Here is a 7,445-nt window from a genome sequence, read left to right as displayed (position 1 = left end):
ATTATGCTAAGAGAAAAAAATCCAAACCTAAGTGTTACATACTGTATGAATCTATTTATATAATATTCTTTAATTTTTTAAGTTTTTATTTAAATTCCAGTTAATTAACATACAGTGTAATATTAGTTTCAGGTATACAATATAGTGAGTGATTCAACACTTCCTTACAACCCCTAGTGCTTATCATGAGTGCACTCCTTAATCCCCATCTCCTATTTAACACATCCCCCCCCCCCAACTCCCCTCTGGTAACCATCAGTTTGTCCTCTATAGTTAACAGTCTGTTTCTTGGTTTGCCCCCCCCCCCCCTTCTCTTTGTTGCTTTTGTTTCTTAAATTCCACATATGAATGAAATCATATGATATTTGTCTTTCTTTTACTGACTTATTTCACTTGGCATAATACTCTCTAGCTCCATCCATGTTGTTACAAATGGCAACATATATAATATTCTTTTTTTTTTTAATTTTTTTTCAACGTTTTTTATTTATTTTTGGGACAGAGAGAGACAGAGCATGAATGGGGGAGGGGCAGAGAGAGAGGGAGACACAGAATCGGAAACAGGCTCCAGGCTCCGAGCCATCAGCCCAGAGCCTGACGCGGGGCTCGAACTCACGGACCGCGAGATCGTGACCTGGCTGAAGTCGGACGCTTAACCGACTGCGCCACCCAGGCGCCCCTATAATATTCTTTTTTTAAAAATATGGAGCACTTCAGGAATTTATGTATCATTTTTGCACAGGCTAATCTCTGATCATTCCAATTTTAGTATATGTGCTGCCGAAGTGAGCACTATAATATTCTTGAAATGACAAAATTATAGAGATGGAGAACAGATTAGTAGCTGTCATTGGTTAAAGAGGGGGCATGGTATGGCTATAAAAAAAAGCAACAGGAGAGATCCCTGTAGTAATGGAAGTACTACATGTCTTGATGGTATCAACGTCAACACCCTGGTTGTGATATTGTGCTTTAGTTTTACAAGATGCTGTCATCGGGGGAAATTGGGTGAAAAGTACATGGAAGCCCTCTGTATTATTTCTTATAACTTGTATGTGAATCCATAATAACTTTCCCCCTCCCCAAATTTAACTTAATTATTTAAAAAATCTTATCCCTACTCACTAGCTACTGTGAATCCTCAGGGTGCCCTTTAAGGAAGTCTGAGCAAATTTTGTCTCTATTTGCCATAAAAGAAAGAGAAGGCACACACAGACAGAGGCAAATCACACTGAGGACTCATGCCTGAGTGTTGAGCCTAACCATGTCCTGGGTAGCCATGACCTGGGGTAGAAGACTTTTAGCTCTATGCTGCATGCACAACAATTCCTCTTTCTCCCACCACTTGGGGAGAAAACAGGGGAACCCACTCTTGTACTGCCACCTTGTGGTTTGCTGAAAATAAAAACGAACAGAATGGAATTGATCATGGGGTGTCTGAGTGAGACTGAGATGCTGGTTTTACAGATGGGGAGATCCCTAAAAGGCTGGTAGCTTGCTGGGGTCAAGCAGTTAGTAAACTATTCATTAATTCATAAAGGGAAAAAAACAGGAACTAATTTATGCTGTTGGGCCAAAGGTGCCAGGAAGGCTAAAACAGAGAAACAAAAAGTTCAAAATTCTTCATTAATCTGGAAAGCCAATTTCAAAATAGCCTCCTGCTTTCATTTGTTAGGGAAAGAGCCCCATGTGATCTGTTACCACCAGGGGGCAGTAAGGAACCCAAAATAGTTGTCATTTCATTGCAAAGGGCCTTGATCAATGCAGGTTATCCAGGGAACCTGGGAGTTATTTCCTGGAAATCCAAGGCTGTGTATCACTGAACCAAATTGCACCCCCGGAGCACTCTTACCCACCTGCTGTCACACACACATTTCCCAGTGTTACTCTATATGGTTTTTGATCTCCTACCAGTTGGGATTCATTTCTTTGACCATGAAAGAGCTGGCATACTAGGGAGGACTATAACTGAATCAGACACATGTCCTAGTTAGTTCTGCCACGAATAGCTATGGTAATAGTGTCAATCTCTGAGTCTTCTTTTCTTCTTTCATAAAATTAGAGAAATGACAATAATATTTATTGAACCTATACCTTACACGAGTCTCATGACGGCCATATGAGGTAGGTACTATATCCTCATTTTACAGAAGATGAAAATGGGGCACAGAGAAATCAAGTAACTAGGTCGTGGTCACATAAGCTAGGAAGTGGTGAGTCAGGATTTAAACCCAGGCAGTTTGGCTCCAAGCCTGTGTGTGCCCATCCCTCTGAAGATTAAGAAAGGCAATAAAAGAAAATTAGTGTCCACAGTTAGCCCTGTATTAGTTGTCAGACTTGGAGCTTTGCAGTCTTTGGAGCCTTTAAAAGCATGTTCTACAAGCTAACACTGAGTGTGTGGATGAGTGACAATGGGTGAGTATATGGACATGGTACCAGCAACATTTGTTGCACAGCTGCAGGCCAGGAGGTGCTCCTGGGCAGCCTAACAGAGGTGGCCCCTGCTCTTTGAAGGTGGGCTACCATGAAGGCCTGACCCCATCCCATCAAATTGCATCATGGCCCTGTGAGGTACTGGTGCTCCCATTTTACACATATGGCACTGATATCCCAGCCCATTCTTCCTCCTCTACTCCTTTGTATCTTCTTGTAATCCATAATCCCAAAACAACAGGGAAATTCTTCCCTCTTGTAAGGAACTGGCAGAAAGACAGTCTTCTTTCTCAGTGACTCCTTTAGAAACCCCTTTAAGAACTTTGCAAACATTAGACAAAAGAGTTTTCCAGCAGTAAGACTGCAACTGTACCCAGTGGTCATGGGGAAGGGACACACAATTGGTATAATTCAGCTCAAAGTAGCTCAAAGAGGAAAGCTGGGAAATAGAAGGAGCCAAACTCTGGAGTAATTTCTGCTGACAAGAGGCTTGGGTGGGGGAACAAGAGGGGTTTTGCTTTAGGACAGAGGAGCTTGTGGGTACAGAGGTCAATAATGCCAGGTTTCCCAAAACAATCTCAATTTCAAAATTTCATCTGCTGTCAATCACACACTCCTAGTTTTAGTACAAAACTATTTTTAGTTTCTAGGGCAAGTTCTAGACTGCAGAAGTCTTTGAAAGCAAGGCTTACAAACTGGGGTGTGCCTGGTACAAGGCTGGCATTTCTCCACATACCCGCCCCAGTTTCTCCCTGAAGCCTAGGCTCTGCATTTTGATAATCAGCAAAGAAAGACCCATTAACCCTTACCAACAAGGTAAACAACTTGAAATAAGCTTGAAGTCATTTTTAGAAAACTAAGCCTATTCCCTCCAGGGAAAGAATAGCAGTTCCCTTCCTGCTAGGTGCACTGCCTAGCAGAGCAGAGCAGCCTTGCAAGGCACCATTGCTCAATTTTACAGATATGCAGTTTGTGCTCTGCCAGGTTAAGTACTCACCTAAGGTGAACAGCTGACAGGTGATGCACCAAGATCTGAAACCACATTTCACCAGTTGCTATGCCCAACATGTTTTGTGGATTGTGAAGGAAGAATTAACATCAAAGCCAGGGAGATAAGGTCTCTCCCTTTTTCTTGCTCCAGTGGTGGGAGAACTGTAAGGGAGTGAGTCAAGTTGTTTGATTTTTTTTTAAGTTTATTAGTTTTTGAGAGACAAAGAGAGACAGAGCATGAGTGGGGGGAGAGGGAAGAGAGAGAGGGAGACACAGAATTCAAAGCAGGTTCCAGGTTCTGAGCTGTCAGCACAGAGCCCGATGTGGGGCTTGAACTCACGGACTGCAAGATCATGATCTGAGTCGAAGTTGGATGCTTAACCAACTGAGTCATCCAGGTGGTCCCAACTTCTTTGATTTCTAACAAGAAGTTGGAGGGTCTTCCCAGGATCTGGGGGAGTAGACCTGAGTTTCCCAGATTGCTGGCATGAAGCATATCCTGAGGCAGGGTCCACAGGATTTGGAAAACAAATGATGAGATTGACAATTAGGTAATTATGGAAAATGCCTTAAGGTTAAATTGAGTTTTTTCTTACAGACTTCTCAAAGTATCTGCACATTAGTGGGGATTTCAAAGCTCTGAGTGTAGGAAGCTGAGGTTTAGAAAAGTCCCTTGTCCAAGGCCAGTGTAGAGCTCAGACAGCTGACCCACACCACAGCTCTCTCATCCGCAGGCTGGGTCCCTTGGGCCTCTTTATGAACCAAGGTCTTCTGTCAGTAAACTGAAGTGACTATTATATGGTAATGTCTTTGGAGTTGCTCTTCCTTTGACATTCCATGGCTGCAGACATGCTTCTAGGAAACCCCACCCCTATCCTAATGCTTACTACAGTGTTACCTAGGACCTCGGACTCTCTGTTCCTTATTTACAAAGTAAGGCTGACAGCACTTGTCCTAGAAAGCTGACAATTAAATGACAACCTGCATTTTAAAAAATTTTTTAACATTTATTCATTTTTGAGAGACAGAGACAGAGAACAAGTGGGAGAGGAGCAGAAAGAGAGGGAGTCACCAAATCTGAAGCAGGCTCCAGGCTCCGAGCTGTCAGCACAGAGCCTGACATGGGGCTCAAACCAGCGGACCACGAGATCATGACCTGAGCTGAAGTCGATCGCTTAAGACTCAGCTATCCAGGTGCCCCAAATGACAACCTGTATTTAGACACCTCGCACGTAAGTAGCACTCAAATAGTTCCCTCCCCCTCAGTTTCCATCTTGGAACTAACCCTGACTGCCATGACTTTGGGAGCTTGTTTAATTTTCTTTCGCTCACCTCAATACACGCAATTCTGAAAGGCTTACCTGGGAATGGATGCAGGAAAATAAGGACCATTCAAACATGAAGCAATGCTCTGTACTAGAGGAAGGAGCAAGGTCAGAGAGCCCCTTTTCTGCTTCCTCTCTAGGTCAGTGTCACAGCAGCTCATGGCCAGGAGATATATGCCCTCTGGCTGAATCAATCTCTGGGCCCACCCCTCTACACTTCGTGCCCACTTCTGCTTTTCCATCTTAACATGCCCATCCCTCCATCTGAAATATACCCCTTCTTGACTATCCAGTTCTACCAAAAGGGCTATCCTATTCCCAGGGGACATGTTAAGTCTCACCTCTTCCATTAGGCCTGTCCTTACACATTTTGCCAACATTCACCTGTCCCATCCTCTTATCTCCTCTTTCTTCCCAGGGCTGGGAAGGAACATGAACAAAGGAAAGGCAGCAACACATATAGAAGAAACAGTCTCAAAGGCCAGTGATCTCTCCTGCAGAAGTATTTCTCCACTGCGCCCTTGTAGTGGAATGACGGAAGAGGATGAATATTGTTCTCAGTGGCAGGAGACTTCTGCATTGCACCAAAACCTTGAGCCTCTTCAGTGAATGTGCCCAGAAAGGCAAATAATAGAGCTTTTCAGTTGTTGCCAGGGCAAGCCTGAGAGCAAAACAGGTCCTCTTAGCCATGACTAGTTCCAGTGAGAGGGACTCACTGAGCTCCTTCTATGTGTGCGTGCACCTAATGTCCAAGAAACAACCCAGTTCCCAGCCAGAGCCTCTGGCCCTCAAGGTTAACAAGCAAAACACAGAACCATTTCTACCCTTTTCCTGCAGGGTTTCACTTGATAAGAAGTGGCCATTCCTCCGGGGAGGAAGGGCTCTGTTTGAGTGCAAATGCATCAACTTTCTGTTCCAACACAGAACATACTCTGCTGGTGCTCCCCCTGCCTCTCTGGCTTCCTCCCACACCCATATTTCTCCCTAACTGTGGAAGCCATTGTCCCTGCCCCCACTCCCTTAGGCAGCTTCTATGCTCTAATTCTAGACAGTCCTGGGGCATCTGGTCTACTGTGGCTTCAAGTGCTGTCTGTGTGCTCAGCACACCAAGCAGCTGTCACCACCTTCCTCTCCAGACCCACAGACCTAACTGCCTACCAGGTCTCATTGCTTATCTCATAGACACCTCAAAGTCAGGTTCCAAACAAACCATCTCTCTCTGCCCCTTCTGTACTCCCTACTCACCAATCAGCCATCTGATACCATCATCAGCCCATCTGATGAGTGCAGAAACCCTGAGTGAGCCCTTCTAGACCTCTTCTCTCATTCATCCCACATCCTAGCTGGCTCCAAGTCCTGTGGGTTATACCTCCTGAGTGCTCTAGATATATCCTCTTCTCTGTCCCATTGCCACTGATCCAGTTGTATGCTCTCATTACTGGCAGCTTCCAAAGTACTTCTCAGGTCTCCAGCCTTATTCTTCCCACTCTGTCGCCAGACCGGTCTTTCTAAATCATGAATTAGACAGTTTATCACATCATCCTCTCCAACAAAACTCTGTGTAGGCTGAATAATAACACCCATGGCGTTCATTTCCTAATATTCAGGACCTGTGAATGTCACCTTTTATGGCAAAAGGGACTTTGAAGATATGATTATATTCAGGATGTTGAGATGGGAAGACCACCTTGGATTATCCAGGTGGGCCCACTGTAATCATCATGGACCTTCTCAAGGGGATGAAGGAGGATCAGAGGAGGAGACCATATGATGCTGAAAGCATAGATGAAGTGATGCTTATGAAGGTAGAGCAGGCCATAGGCCAAGGAATCTAGGCAGTCACTAGAAGCTGAAAAAGGCAGGGAAATGGATTCTAGAATAAAAGTATCAGACACCAGAATAATGTGGCTCTAGGAAGAGAGATAGTAGGAGTTATTTTATTGAGTACCATGTGAATGGCCACCTCTTTGTGTATAAGGCTGGTTCTAGGTGGAATGAGGCCATCCTGCTGTTGGTGGGTCCAAACCTCATCCAGATCCTACAGCAGGCCCAGTGTTTTTATTCAGCTCTAAAAAGGTTTCTCTGTTCAGGTCCCTGGACCTAACTTGGCAGGGATTTTAATCCACAAAGGAATGTGGCTGCCCAAAGAGCTAAGGTTATGTTAGGATGCATCAAAAACACAGCTAGTACAGGAGAAGAATGAGGTCAGTACCATATGCTCCTGGGCTAGTCAGGCCATAATAGACTAATCTCAGTTCTGAGGCCCATGCTTCAGTAAAAGACTGACAGATTTGATCACTGAATGGTGAATAAGATGGGAAAGAATCTCAAAACAATGCTAAATAAAGAATGATTAAGCAACTGAGTTTGTTTAACTCCAAGGGGGGAAAATGGCTTAAAAGGCAGGAAAAAGATAAAGATCTTTACCTTTATTAACTATCACATGGAAGAGAAATTAGACGTGTTCTGTGTGGATTAGAGGAAAGAAAGAACATCCACTAGTGACAGTACTACAGGTGCACATGAGGAGAAGAGATCTGGGACTGTGATTGTGGGCAGCTCATGTAATACTGAAGGGCCAGATTTTTTTCATCTGGAAAATAATGATAATGATGAGGAAGATAATGACATCACCTATCCCATATGGGAAGAATTACTTGAGATACTATTTCTGATGCTCAGCACAGTCTTGCAATA

At 44.1% G+C, this 7,445-nt stretch overlaps 1 pseudogene; it reads right to left on the bottom strand.

Moving 5' to 3' along the window:
• Nucleotides 1-697: 697 nt before the first annotated feature.
• LOC122241714 lies at nucleotides 698-793 on the bottom strand (annotated as a pseudogene).
• Nucleotides 794-7,445: the final 6,652 nt, after the last annotated feature.

Source organism: Panthera tigris, chromosome C1 (assembly GCF_018350195.1).
Source record: "Panthera tigris isolate Pti1 chromosome C1, P.tigris_Pti1_mat1.1, whole genome shotgun sequence".
Lineage (NCBI taxonomy): Eukaryota > Metazoa > Chordata > Mammalia > Carnivora > Felidae > Panthera > Panthera tigris.
The sequence above is the reverse complement of the archived record's forward strand: the minus strand, read 5'-3'. Positions and strand labels throughout refer to the sequence as shown.